General features: G+C 59.1%; 1 non-coding gene across 1 annotated transcript; it reads right to left on the bottom strand.

The window, feature by feature from the left end:
- Window positions 1-408: 408 nt before the first annotated feature.
- On the bottom strand, window positions 409-527 carry LOC131869030 (5S ribosomal RNA). The gene has a single exon (XR_009367426.1). It is a non-coding gene; the product is annotated as a 5S ribosomal RNA (ribosomal RNA).
- Between the last annotated feature and the right edge of the window lie 11973 nt (window positions 528-12500).

The raw sequence follows: 12500 nt of genomic DNA, 5'->3' as shown, positions 1-12500 counted from the left end.
TGTGCTCCAAAGCTCTCTCCAGCTGCGTGCACCTGCCCCGGCCGCGCACCCGGCCCCGCCCAGCTTCGCTCACCTGTCCCGGGCGTCTGGTGCGGAACCTTAGAGTAAGAAACATCACCGTGCACCTTGGCCAACGTGCGCGACTCGACCGAGCGCGCACTGGCCGAGGTGCACACCGATTTCACCTGGGTGCGCGCGCAGCACCTCGGGCGCACCGGGGTGCGCGCACAACGCCCGGGTTGCACCGTGGCCTGTGTGCTCGGGGCGCCTCGGGTGCGCGCTCGGTGTCGCCCCCGCGCGCGCGGTAGTGCGGGCAGCGCACCCCGGCCCGGCCCGGCCCCGACGAGAACGCAAACGGGCAAAAGGTTTATTCAAATAGCATTGCGACGCCCGGCGAAAAACTAAGAAAGGGTGCAACACCGGGACTTCCCGGGAGGTCACCCATCCCAGTACTACTCCGGCCCAAGCGCGCTTAACTGCGGAGTTCTGATGGGATCCGGTGCACTAACGCTGGTATGATCGCACCCGTTATGAGCTTGTCGCAGTGTGTACTTAGCAAACCGCGACCCACGTGCGAATCCACCCCGGCCACCCACCCCCGTCGAGGTGCACACCCTCCCTCGCGAAGTGCGCCCCGTTCGCCAAGTGTGAGCCCTGCCCGGGTGCGCGCACCTTGCTAGGGCGTCGGGTGTGCACCCGGCCCGGCCTACGTGCGTGCACCTGGACGGGGCGTCGTGTGCGTGCAGTGTCCCGTCTGCAACGCGGTGCCCACACACCACCTCGGGCGCAACGACCTGCGCTCACATGTGGGCCGAGTGCACCTTGGTGCATGTTCGGGGCGCCTCGGGTGCACGCTCGATCTTGCCCCGGTGCACCAAGGCGCTCGGTTTGCCCCGGGTGCGCACTTGGTGCAAGGTGGGCACCCAAAATAGGGATCAAGCACCAAAACACAAGTTTCGGGATGCAAAATGGGACCCAAGGACCACAAATGCGTTCCAAGACCCATGATGGGTCCACGAGAACAAAAATGTGTTCCGAGACTTAATAAACAAATATTGGGTTTTAGGAGAAGAAACATGCTCTGATGCCCAAAACGAGAATCGACCCCGAAAAGGCCACAGGCCAAAAGTGGGATGCGAGACAAAAAAAAATGGGACCCGAGGACCAAAATTGGGTTCCCAGGTCGAAGACAGGGCAACCGGACAAGAAACGACCTCTAAGGCTCGAAATGAGTCCCGACGACTAAAACTTGACAAGAAGCACCCATCAGGCACCCAACTCGACACCCATGGGATGCCGACCCACCCGGGCTTCCACCTAGCACACCTTGGCACCCACCCACCCTCGCACCCAACCTCGCACCCAACTTAGCACCTTTGAACCCACATTGGCACTCACCCTGACCCTGGCACCTTGGAACCCACATTGGCACTCACCTTGACCCTGGCACCCACCTTTGCACTCACCTTGGGACCCACCCTGGCTCCCACCTCGGCACCCACCCAGACACCCACCTTGGTTCCTTGGCACCCACCTTGGATCCTTGGCACCCACCCCGACACCCACCTTGGCACGCAACTTGGCTACTTGCCACCCACCTTGGCTCCTTGACGCCCACCCCGACAACCACCCCGTGACCTACCCTGGCTAGGGTTGGTGCACACCCACCCTGGTGCCCACCTTGGCACCCACCCCATGACCCACCTTGGCACGCACCTTAGTACCCACCCTGTTACCCACCCTAGGACCCACCCCGTGACCCACCTTGGCCAGGGTGGGTGCACCCACCCTGGTGCCCACCTTGGCACCCACCCATCCTAGCACCCAGCCTGTGACCGGGCTTGGAACCCAACCTTGCACCCGTCTTGGCCAGTGTGGGTGCGCACCCATCCTGGCACCCACGTTGTGACACACCCTTTAACCCACGCACCCTAGCAGCCACGTTGGCACCCACCTTGGAACACAACCTAGCAACTTGGCACCCACCCCGTGACCCACCTTGGCATCCACCATAGCAGTCGCCCACTTGGCACCCACCTTGGAACCCAAGTTGGCACCCACCTCGGCACCCACCTTGACACTTGTGGACCCACCTTGCCACTCACCCTAGCATCGACCCATCCTAGCACCCACCCTGGCACCTTTGCACCCTAGCACTCACCCATCCTAGCACCTAACCTGTGACCCACCTTGACACTCACCCTCGCACCCACCTTGGAACCCAACCTAGCACCCACCCACCCTGACACCAACCCTAGCACCTACCCACCCTTGCACCCACCCTGTGACCCATCTTGGCACCCACCCATCCTACCACTCAACCTATCACCCACCTTCTCACCCACCTTGGCATCCACCTTAGCACCCACCCACACTGGCACCTTGGCACCCACCTCGGGCAAGGTGGGTGCACACCCACCCTGACACCCAATTTAGAACCAACCGAGCATGTTACCCACCTTGGCACCCACATTGCAGCCCACCCTAGTACCCACCCTATGACCCACATTGGCATCCACACCCTAGCACCCAGGCACCTCGACACCCGCCTTGACACGCACCCTAGCACTAAACCTGTGACCCACCTTGGAACTCACCCTAGAACCCACCCACCCTGTGAACCACCTTGGCATCCACCTTAGCACCCACCCACCTTGGCACCCACTCTAGCACTCACCCATCCTAACACCCAACTTGTTACCCACCTTGGCACCCGCCCTCGCGTCCACCTTGAAACCCACCCTAGCACCCACCCACGCAGGAGCCCACCTTGGCACCCAACCTAACACCCACGCATCCTGGCACCCAACTTGTGACCCACCTTGGAACCCACCCTAGTACCCACCTTTGAACCCACTATATCACCAACCCACCTTGGCACCCACCCTATGACCCTCTTTGGAATCCACCCTAGCACGCACCCACCCTGGCACCCACCATGGAGCGCACCCTAGCACCCACCCACCTCGGCACGCACCTCAACACCCACCTTGGTGTGCGCACTGCGCCAACCTCTCAAAGACCCTATGTGGTGCGCTCCAAAGTGTACACCTTTGGTGCGCTCCAAGGTGCGCACCTTTGGTGCACACCGAGGTGCACACCAAAGTGTGCACCGAGGTGAGCACCAAAGTGCACTCCAAGGTGCACACCAAGGCGTGCACCTTTGGTGCGGTCAATGCAAACGAATTCGGAAGTTGGGGTCGATGTCCTAATCGCTGCTGCAGACTACACGTATGAGAATCGGACAAATAGCTTTATATAGGGGAGGTGTTGCGTTTGATGGGTCGACTCCCCTGGTTGTGTGCACTGCACCAACTTCAAAGACCCTGTCTTGTTTAAGAAGTCAAAAGTTGGGGTGGATGTCCTAATCATTGCTGCAGTCTACGCATGTATGAGAATCAGACAAATAGCTTATATAGGGGAGGTGTTGCATTCGGTGGGTTGACTCCCCTGGTTGTGCGCACTGCGCCAACCTCAAAGACCCCGCATAGCAGAAGAAGTCGGAAGTCGGATTTTGGTGAGCACCAAGGCGTGCACCTTTGGTGCGGTCAACGCAGACGAATTCAGAAGTTGGGGTGGATGTCCTAATCGTTGTTGCAGGCTACACATGTATGAGAATCAGACAAATAGCTTATATAGGGGAGGTGTTGGGTTTGATGGGTCAACTCCCTTGGTTGTGCGCATTACGCCAACCTCAAAGACCTTGTTTTCGTTAAGAAGTCAAAAGTTGGGGTCAATGTCCTAATGGCTCCTGTAGGCTACACATGTATGAGAATCGGACAAATAGCTTATATAGGGGAGGTGTTGGGTTTGATGGGTCGACTCCCCTGGTTGTGCGCATTACGTCAACCTCAAAGACCTTGTTTTCGTTAAGAAGTCAAAAGTTGGGGTCGATGTCCTAATTGCTCCTGTAGACTACACATGTATGAGAATCAGACAAATAGCTTATATAGGGGAGGTGTTGGGTTTGATGGGTTGACTCCCCTAGTTGTTCGCATTACACCAACCTCAAAGACCTTGTTTTCGTTTAGAAGCCGAAAGTTGGGGTCGATGTCCTAATTGCTCCTGCAGGCTACGCATGTATGAGAATCAGACAAATAGCTTATATAGGGGAGGTGTTGGGTTTGATGGGTCGACTCCCCTGGTTGTGCGCATTGCGCCAACCTCAAAGACCCTGCATTGCGGATGAAGTCGAAAGTCAGAGTTTGGTGTGCTACAAGGTGTGGTCGAAGGTGCTCACCTAGGTGTGCACCTTTGGAGCGCAGGAAAAGTGCCCTCCAAAAGTGCGCACCTTTGGAGTGCACAAAAGTGCCCTCCAAAAGTGCGCACCTTTGGAGCGCACAAAAGTGCCCTCCAAAAAGTGCCCTCCAAAAGTGCGCACCTTTGGAGCGCACAAAAGTGCCCTCCAAAAAGTGCCCTCCAAAAGTGCGCACCTTTGGAGTGCAGAAAAGTGCCCTCCAAAAAGTGCCCTCCAAAAGTGTGCACCTTTGGAGTGCACAAAAGTGCCCTCCAAAAGTGCGCACCTTTGGAGCGCAGAAAAGTGCCCTCCAAAAAGTGCCCTCCAAAAGTGCGCACCTTTGGAGCGCAGAAAAGTGCCCTCCAAAAAGTGCCCTCCAAAAGTGCGCACCTTTGGAGCGCAGAAAAGTGCCCTCCAAAAAGTGCCCTCCAAAAGTGCGCACCTTTGGAGCGCAGAAAAGTGCCCTCCAAAAAGTGCCCTCCAAAAGTGCGCACCTTTGGAGCGCACAAAAGTGCCCTCCAAAAAGTGCCCTCCAAAAGTGCGCACCTTTGGAGCGCACAAAAGTGCCCTCCAAAAGTGCGCACCTTTGGAGCGCACAAAAGTGCCCTCCAAAAGTGCGCACTTTTGGTGCGCACCAAGGCGCTGGTTCGGTCGTTGCAGGCGAGTTCGGAAGTTGGGGTCGATGTCCTGAGCGGAGGTGCAAACTACACAGGTGTCGGAATCGGACAAATAGCTTATATAGGGGAGGTGTATGCTTCGATGGGTCGACTCCCCAGGTTGAGCGCACCGCGCCAACCTCAAAGACCCTACGGTATGGATGAAGTCGGAAGTTGGGTCCGATGACCGATTCGATTAGTAGGTATGCTCATGAGGTCGGAATTTGGGTCCGATGACCTGCCATGTGCAGGAAGGCGAATGTTGGCACTGTGCGTTGCAAGGTGCACACCAAGGTGCTGGTGCGGTCTTTTTAGTCGAGTTCGGAAGTTGGGGTCGATGTCCTGATCGGAGGTGCAAGCTACACAGGTGTGGGAATCGGACAAATAGCTTATATAGGGGAGGTGTATGCTTCGTTGGGTCGACTCCCCGGGTTGAGCGCACCGCGCCAACCTCAAAGACCCTACGGTATGGATGAAGTCGGAAGTTGGGTCCGATGACCGATTCGATATGTAGGCATACTCGCGAGGTCGGAATTTGGGTCCGATGACCTGCCATGTGCAGGAAGGCGAATGTTGGCACTGTGCGTTGCAAGGTGCGCACCAAGGCGCTGGTTCGGTCGTTGCAGGCGAGTTCGGAAGTTGGGGTCGATGTCCTGATCGGAGGTGCAAACTACACAGGTGTGGGAATCGGACAAATAGCTTATATAGGGGAGGTGTATGCTTCGTTGGGTCGACTCCCCGGGTTGAGCGCACCGCGCCAACCTCAAAGACCCTACGGTATGGATGAAGTCGGAAGTTGTGTCCGATGACCGATTCGATATGTAGGCATACTCGCGAGGTCGGAATTTGGGTCCGATGACCTGCCATGTGCAGGAAGGCGAATGTTGGGACTGTGCGTCGCAAGGTGCGCACCAAGGCGCTGGTGCCGTCGTTGCAGTCGAGTTCGGAAGTTGGGGTCGATGTCCTGGTCAGAGGTGCAAACTACACAGGTGTGGGAATCGGACAAATAGCTTATATAGGGGAGGTGTATGCTTCGATGGGTCGACTCCCCGGGTTGAGCGCACCGCGCCAACCTCAAAGACCCTACAGTATGGATGAAGTCGGAAGTTGGGTCCAATGACCGATTCGATACGTAGGCATATTGGCGAGGTCTGAATTTGTGTCCGATGACCTGCCATGCGCAGGAAGGCGGAATTTGGGTCCGATGACCGAGTTGATGGCGTGCCATGCGCAGAAAGGCGGAATTTGGGTCCGATGACCGAGTTGATGTTGATGGCCCGCCATGCACAGGAAGGCGGAATTTGGGTCCGATGACCGATTTGAAGGCGTGCCATGCGCAGAAAGGCGGAGTTTGGGTCCGATGACCGAGTTGATATTGATGGCCCGCCATGCGCAGGAAGGCGGAATTTGGGTCCGATGACCTGACATACGCATGGAGTCCGACTCGGGGGCCGATGTTCGATTCGATGACTTGCATTGTGGGTAAAGTCGGAAGTTGTGGTCTTTGACCCGATTCGATGACCAGACTTCGGCTGCTTGAGAATCGGACAAATAACTTATATAGGGGAGGTAGTGTTCTCGAGCATCCTCCCCCCGTGCCCGTTTATGTCGATTGATGCTGGTGCTCGACTGGTTGGAGCGCTCGGATGCAAAAATCTTGCACCAGGATTTATCGATTGTGATGGACACGGCAAGTCTCCTGATTGCTATGCAGGAGCTCATCGTGAATCTCTATGCGGCCTTGGTATGGACTCGACCTGCGGAATGGTTCGGCAATGGTAGTCGCTCCAACACGTCCTTGCAATGGCCACAGAGGTGATTCGACTAGAGCTCCAGTCTAGCTTTTGGGTTGCTTGGCGGACTGGTATAGCCGCGATCGAGTTCCGGCCATGAACGTTTTAGATAGCTCTTGGGCTTTCTGGGACGGAAGTCGGAAGTTTGGGCTGTTGTCCGATTTGATGACCATTCTTCGGATGTGTGAGAATCGGACAAATAACTTATATAGGGGACTGTGTTGTCTCACGCAGCCCCCTCCGTGCCCCTCTATCTCGACCGATGTTGGTGCTTGAAAGGGTTGGGATCGCTCGGATTTATAAACGTGCACCACCATTTGTCGAGTGTGAGGGACGCGGCAGGTCTCCTAAATGCTATACGGGCGCTCTCTGAGAATCTCTATCCGGCCTCGACACAGACTAGTCTTGCTGAATGGTTTGGCACTGGTAGTCGATCCAACACGTCGTTGTTGTGGCCGCCTAGGCGATTCGATTCGAGCCCCCGTCTAGCTTTTGGGTTGCTTGGCGGATTTTGCCCTATCCGCAAGTGAGCTCGGTCCCTAAACGTTCGAGAAACCCGATTGCTATGCGCCGACTCTCTTTCTTGCGAGCCTCCATCTAGCTTTTGGGTCTCTACGGAACGGAAGTCGGAATCTGGGACCGTTGTTTGATTCGACGAGGCAGACTACGGTTGTGCGAGAATCGGACAAATAACTTATATAGGGGAGGTGTTGACTGGAGCATTCTCCCCCGTGCCCCTCTAACTCGACCAATGCTGGCGCTCGAACGGTGGTAGCGCTCGGATTTTCGTTGAGCGCCAGCATTGGTCGATTTAGAGGGGCATGCGAGATTCCCGAATGCTATGCGAGGGCTCTAACGGAAATGTCTATTGGTTTCGGTATGGATGCAATTGCGAGTGGTTCGGCAAAGGTAGTCGTTCCGATGCGTCCATGTCGTGGCCAAATCGATAATTCGATTTGAGCCCTCGTATAGCATTTGGGTCTCTCGATGTGATTCCGCATTCCAGTCCCTTTGGGCACTGCTTGAGCCGCATCCCAGGGGGTTCCCTTCCCAATAATCTGCCTCGCAACCCGATTGCTATGCGGTGAGGCTCCTCGGCCGCCTCGGAACTATCTGTGTATCAGACGCATCGCGGGATAAGGGGTTGGCAACGGTAGTCGCCCCAAGCGCGTCCGATGCTTGGACCATTCCGAGGCGGCCCTGAAGCCTCTTCCGTCTAGCCGTTGGGTCCTTCTCGCCGCATCCCTTGCCTCGCACCCCGATTGCTATGCGGTGAGGCTCCTCGGCCGCCTTGGAACTATCTGTGTATCAGACGCATCGCGGGATAAGGGGTTGTCACTGGTAGTCGCCCCAAGCGCGTCCGATGCTTGGACCATTCCGAGGCGGCCCTGAAGCCTCTTCCGTCTAGCCGTTGGGTCCTTCTCGCCGCATCCCTCGACTCGCACCCCGATTGCTATGCGGTGAGGCTCCTCGGCCGCCTTGGAACTATCTGTGTATCGGACGCGTCGCGGGATAAGGGGTTGTCACTGGTAGTCGCCCCAAGCGCGTCCGATGCTTGGACCATTCCGAGGCGGCCCTGAAGCCTCTTCCGTCTAGCCGTTGGGTCCTTCTCGCCGCATCCCTCGCCTCGCACCCCGATTGCTATGCGGTGAGGCTCCTCGGCCGCCTTGGAACTATCTGTGTATCGGACGCGTCGCGGGATAAGGGGTTGTCACTGGTAGTCGCCCCAAGCGCGTGCGATGCATGGACCATTCCCAGGCGGCCCTGAAGCCTCTTCCGTCTAGCCGTTGGGTCCTTCTCGCCGCATCCCTCGCCTCGCACCCCGATTGCTATGCGGTGAGGCTCCTCGGCCGCCTTGGAACTATCTGTGTATCGGACGCGTCGCGGGATAAGGGGTTGTCACTGGTAGTCGCCCCAAGCGCGTCCGATGCTTGGACCATTCCGAGGCGGCCCTGAAGCCTCTTCCGTCTAGCCGTTGGGTCCTTCTCGCCGCATCCCTCGCCTCGCACCCCGATTGCTATGCGGTGAGGCTCCTCGGCCGCCTTGGAACTATCTGTGTATCGGACGCGTCGCGGGATAAGGGGTTGTCACTGGTAGTCGCCCCAAGCGCGTCCGATGCTTGGACCATTCCGAGGCGGCCCTGAAGCCTCTTCCGTCTAGCCGTTGGGTCCTTCTCGCCGCATCCCTCGCCTCGCACCCCGATTGCTATGCGGTGAGGCTCCTCGGCCGCCTTGGAACTATCTGTGTATCGGACGCGTCGCGGGATAAGGGGTTGTCACTGGTAGTCGCCCCAAGCGCGTCCGATGCTTGGACCATTCCGAGGCGGCCCTGAAGCCTCTTCCGTCTAGCCGTTGGGTCCTTCTCGCCGCATCCCTCGCCTCGCACCCCGATTGCTATGCGGTGAGGCTCCTCGGCCGCCTTGGAACTATCTGTGTATCGGACGCATCGCGGGATAAGGGGTTGTCACTGGTAGTCGCCCCAAGCGCGTCCGATGCTTGGACCATTCCGAGGCGGCCCTGAAGCCTCTTCCGTCTAGCCGTTGGGTCCTTCTCGCCGCATCCCTCGCCTCGCACCCCGATTGCTATGCGGTGAGGCTCCTCGGCCGCCTTGGAACTATCTGTGTATCGGACGCGTCGCGGGATAAGGGGTTGTCACTGGTAGTCGCCCCAAGCGCGTCCGATGCTTGGACCATTCCGAGGCGGCCCTGAAGCCTCTTCCGTCTAGCCGTTGGGTCCTTCTCGCCGCATCCCTCGCCTCGCACCCCGATTGCTATGCGGTGAGGCTCCTCGGCCGCCTTGGAACTATCTGTGTATCGGACGCGTCGCGGGATAAGGGGTTGTCACTGGTAGTCGCCCCAAGCGCGTCCGATGCTTGGACCATTCCGAGGCGGACCTGAAGCCTCTTCCGTCTAGCCGTTGGGTCCTTCTCGCCGCATCCCTCGCCTCGCACCCCGATTGCTATGCGGTGAGGCTCCTCGGCCGCCTTGGAACTATCTGTGTATCGGACGCGTCGCGGGATAAGGGGTTGTCACTGGTAGTCGCCCCAAGCGCGTCCGATGCTTGGACCATTCCGAGGCGGCCCTGAAGCCTCTTCCGTCTAGCCGTTGGGTCCTTCTTGCCGCATCCCTCGCCTCGCACCCCGATTGCTATGCGGTGAGGCTCCTCGGCCGCCTTGGAACTATCTGTGTATCGGACGCGTCGCGGGATAAGGGGTTGTCACTGGTAGTCGCCCCAAGCGCGTCCGATGCTTGGACCATTCCGAGGCGGCCCTGAAGCCTCTTCCGTCTAGCCGTTGGGTCCTTCTCGCCGCATCCCTCGCCTCGCACCCCGATTGCTATGCGGTGAGGCTCCTCGGCCGCCTTGGAACTATCTGTGTATCGGACGCATCGCGGGATAAGGGGTTGTCACTGGTAGTCGCCCCAAGCGCGTCCGATGCTTGGACCATTCCGAGGCAGCCCTGAAGCCTCTTCCGTCTAGCCGTTGGGTCCTTCTCGCCGCATCCCTCGCCTCGCACCCCGATTGCTATGCGGTGAGGCTCCTCGGCCGCCTTGGAACTATCTGTGTATCGGACGCGTCGCGGGATAAGGGGTTGTCACTGGTAGTCGCCCCAAGCGCGTCCGATGCTTGGACCATTCCGAGGCGGACCTGAAGCCTCTTCCGTCTAGCCGTTGGGTCCTTCTCGCCGCATCCCTCGCCTCGCACCCCGATTGCTATGCGGTGAGGCTCCTCGGCCGCCTTGGAACTATCTGTGTATCGGACGCGTCGCGGGATAAGGGGTTGTCACTGGTAGTCGCCCCAAGCGCGTCCGATGCTTGGACCATTCCGAGGCGGCCCTGAAGCCTCTTCCGTCTAGCCGTTGGGTCCTTCTCGCCGCATCCCTCGCCTCGCACCCCGATTGCTATGCGGTGAGGCTCCTCGGCCGCCTTGGAACTATCTGTGTATCGGACGCGTCGCGGGATAAGGGGTTGTCACTGGTAGTCGCCCCAAGCGCGTCCGATGCTTGGACCATTCCGAGGCGGACCTGAAGCCTCTTCCCTCTAGCCGTTGGGGCTTTCTCGCCGCATCCCTCGCCTCGCACCCCGATTGCTATTCGGTGAGGCTCCTCGGCCGCCTTGGAACTATCTGTGTATCGGACGCATCGCGGGATAAGGGGTTGGCAGTGGTAGTCGCCCCAAGCGCGTCCGATGCTTGGACCATTCCGAGGCGGCCCTGCAGCCTCTTCCGTCTAGCCGTTGGGGCCATCTCGCTGCATCCCCCACCTCGCACCACGATTGCTATGCGGTGAGGCTCCTTGGCCGCCTCGGAACTATCTGTGTATCGGACGCATCGCGGGATAAGGGGTTGTCACTGGTAGTCGCCCCAAGCGCGTCCGATGCTTGGACTATTCCGAGGCGGCCCTGCAGCCTCTTCCGTCTAGCCGTTGGGGCCATCTCGCCGCATCCCCCAGCTCCTCGGCCGCCTCGGAACTATCTGTGTATCGGACGCATCGCGGGATAAGGGGTTGGCAGTGGTAGTCGCCCCAAGCGCGTTCGATGCTTGGACTATTCCGAGGCGGCCCCGCAGCCTCTTCCGTCTACCCTTTGGGGCCATCTCGCCGCATCCCTCGCCTCGCACCCCGATTGCTATGCGGTGAGGCTCCTCGGCCGCCTGGGAACTATCTTCGTATCGGATGCATCGCGGGATAAGGGGTTGTCACTGGTAGTCGCCCCAAGCGCGTCCGATGCTTGGACTATTCCGAGGCGGCCCTGTGGCCTCTTCCGTCTAGCCGTTGGGGCCATCTCGCCGCATCCCTCACCTCGCACCCCCATTGCTATGCGGTGAGGCTCCTCGGCCGCCTTGGAACTGTCTTCGTATCGGAAGCATCGCGGGATAAGGGGTTGTCACTGGTAGTCGCCCCAAGCGCGTCCGATGCTTGGACTATTCCGAGGCGGCCCTGCAGCCTCTTCCGTCTAGCCGTTGGGGCCATCTCGCCGCATCCCCCACCTCGCACCCGGATTGCTATGCGGTGAGGCTCCTCGGCCGCCTTGGAACTATCTTCGTATCGGACGCATCGCGGGATAAGGGGTTGTCACTGGTAGTCGCCCCAAGCGCGTCCGATGCTTGGACTATTCCGACGCGGCCCTGTGGCCTCTTCCGTCTAGCCGTTGGGGCCATCTCGCCGCATCCCCCACCTCGCACCCCGATTGCTATGCGGTGAGGCTCCTCGGCCGCCTTGGAACCATCTTCGTATCGGACGCATCGCGGGATGAGGGGTTGTCACTGGTAGTCGCCCCAAGCGCGTCCGATGCTTGGACCATTCCGAGGCGGCCCTGAAGCCTCTTCCGTCTAGCCGTTGGGGCCTTCCCGCCCCATCCCTCGCCTCGCACCCCCGATTGCTATGCGGTGAGGCTCCTCGGCCGCCTTGGAACCATCTGTGTATCGGACGCATCGCGGGATAAGGGGTTGGCACTGGTAGTCGCCCCAAGCGCGTCCGATGCTTGGAGCATTCCGAGGTGGCCCTGAAGCCTCTTCCGTCTAGCCGTTGGGGCCTTCCCGCCCCATCCCTCGCCTCGCACCCCGATTGATATGCGGTGAGGCTCCTCGGCCGCCTTGGAACTATCTGTGTATCGGACGCATCGCGGGATAAGGGGTTGGCACTGGTAGTCGTCCCAATCGCGTCCGATGCTTGGACCATTCCGAGGCGGCCCTGCAGCCTCTTCCGTTTAGCCGTCGGGGCCTTCCCGCCGCATCCCTCGCCTCGCATCCCGATTCCTATGCGGTGAGTCTTCTCGGCCGCCGCGGAACTATACCTGTTATTGCTACTGCATCCTTCGGC

This window comes from Cryptomeria japonica, unplaced genomic scaffold (genome assembly GCF_030272615.1).
Source record: "Cryptomeria japonica unplaced genomic scaffold, Sugi_1.0 HiC_scaffold_229, whole genome shotgun sequence".
Classification (NCBI taxonomy): domain Eukaryota; kingdom Viridiplantae; phylum Streptophyta; class Pinopsida; order Cupressales; family Cupressaceae; genus Cryptomeria; species Cryptomeria japonica.
The sequence above is the reverse complement of the archived record's forward strand: the minus strand, read 5'-3'. Positions and strand labels throughout refer to the sequence as shown.